Here is a 2,360-nt window from a genome sequence, read left to right on the forward strand (position 1 = left end):
ACACCAGTTCATTTCAGGCCAGCACTGCACCATTTCACCTGGTCTCATTTCAGAGAGCCCCACACCGTTTCATTTCAGGCCAGCATCGCACCATTTCACCGGGTCTCATTTCAGAGAGCCCCCACACCAGTTCATTTCAGGCCAGCATTGCACCATTTCACCTGGTCTCATTTCAGAGAGCCCCCACACCGTTTCATTTCAGGCCAGCATTGCACCATTTCACCTCTTTTCATTTCAGAGAGACCCCACACCAGTTCATTTCAGGCCAGCATTGCACCATTTCACCTGGTCTCATTTCAGAGAGCCCCAACACCAGTTCATTTCAGGCCAGCATTGCACCATTTCACCTCTTTTCATTTCAGAGAGCCCCTACACCAGTTCATTTCAGGCCAGCATTGCACCATTTCACCTGGTCTCATTTCAGAGAGCCCCCACACCAGTTCATTTCAGGCCAGCATTGCACCATTTGATCATTTCATTTCAGAGAGCGCCCACACCAGTTCATTTCAGGCCAGCATTGCACCATTTCACCTGGTCTCATTTCAGAGAGCCCCCACACCGTTTCATTTCAGGCCAGCATTGCACCATTTCACCTGGTCTCATTTCAGAGAGCCCCCACACCAATTCATTTTAGGCCAGCATTGCACCATTTCACCTCTTTTCATTTCAGAGAGACCCCACACCAGTTCATTTCAGGACAGCATTGCACCATTTCACCTGGTCTCATTTCAGAGAGCCCCCACACCTTTTCATTTCAGGCCAGCATTGCACCATTTGGTCATTTCATTTCAGAGAGCCCCTACACCAGTTCATTTCAGGCCAGCATTGCACCATTTCACCTCTTTTCATTTCAGAGAGCCCCCACACTAGTTCATTTCAGGCCAGCATTGCACCATTTCACCTGGTCTCATTTCAGAGAGCCCCCACACCAGTTCATTTCAGGCCAGCATTGCACCATTTGATGATTTCATTTCAGAGAGCCCCCACACCAGTTCATTTCAGGCCAGCATTGCACCATTTGATGATTTCATTTCAGAGAGCCCCCATACCGTTTCATTTCAGGCCAGCATTGCACCATTTGATGATTTCATTTCAGAGAGCCCCTACACCAGTTCATTTCAGGCCAGCATTGCACCATTTCACCTGGTCTCATTTCAGAGAGCCCCCACACCAGTTCATTTCAGGCCAGCATTGCACCATTTGATCATTTCATTTCAGAGAGCGCCCACACCAGTACATTTCAGGACACATTGCACCATTTCACCTCTTTTCATTTCAGAGAGCCCCTACACCAGTTCATTTCAGGCCAGCATTGCACCATTTCACCTGGTCTCATTTCAGAGAGCCCCCACACCAGTTCATTTCAGGCCAGCATTGCACCATTTGATCATTTCATTTCATTGAGCGCCCACACCAGTTCATTTCACGCCAGCATTGCACCATTTCACCTGGTCTCATTTCAGAGAGCCCCCACACCGTTTCATTTCAGGACAGCATTGCACCATTTCACCTGGTCTCATTTCAGAGAGCCCCCACACCGTTTCATTTCAGGACAGCATTGCACCATTTGATCATTTCATTTCAGAGAGCGCCCACACCAGTTCATTTCAGGCCAGCATTGCACCATTTCACCTCGTCTCATTTCAGAGAGCCCCCACACCGTTTCATTTCAGGCCAGCATTGCACCATTTCACCTAGTCTCATTTCAGAGAGCCCCACACCGTTTCATTTCAGGACAGCATTGCAACATTTCACCTGGTCTCATTGCAGAGAGCCCCACACCGTTTCATTTCAGGACAGCATTGCACCATTTCACCTGGTCTCATTGCAGAGAGCCCCTACACCGTTTCATTTCAGGACAGCATTGCAACATTTCACCTGGTCTCATTGCAGAGAGCCCCACACCGTTTCATTTCAGGACAGCATTGCAACATTTCACCTGGTCTCATTGCAGAGAGCCCCTACACCAGTTCATTTCAGGACAGCATTGCACCATTTGATCATTTCATTTCAGAGAGCCCCCACACCAGTTCATTTCAGGCCAGCATTGCACCATTTCACCTGGTCTCATTTCAGAGAGCCCCCACACCAGTTCATTTCAGGCCAGCATTGCACCATTTCACCTGGTCTCATTTCAGAGAGCCCCCACACCGTTTCATTTCAGGCCAGCATTGCACCATTTCACCTAGTCTCATTTCAGAGAGCCCCACACCGTTTCATTTCAGGACAGCATTGCAACATTTCACCTGGTCTCATTGCAGAGAGCCCCACACCCTTTCATTTCAGGACAGCATTGCACCATTTCACCTGGTCTCATTGCAGAGAGCCCCAACACCGTTTCATTTCAGGACAGCATTGCA

This window comes from Melanerpes formicivorus, unplaced genomic scaffold, assembly GCF_026170545.1.
Source record: "Melanerpes formicivorus ecotype bairdi unplaced genomic scaffold, bMelFor1.0.p_v2 SCAF_170, whole genome shotgun sequence".
NCBI lineage: Eukaryota > Metazoa > Chordata > Aves > Piciformes > Picidae > Melanerpes > Melanerpes formicivorus.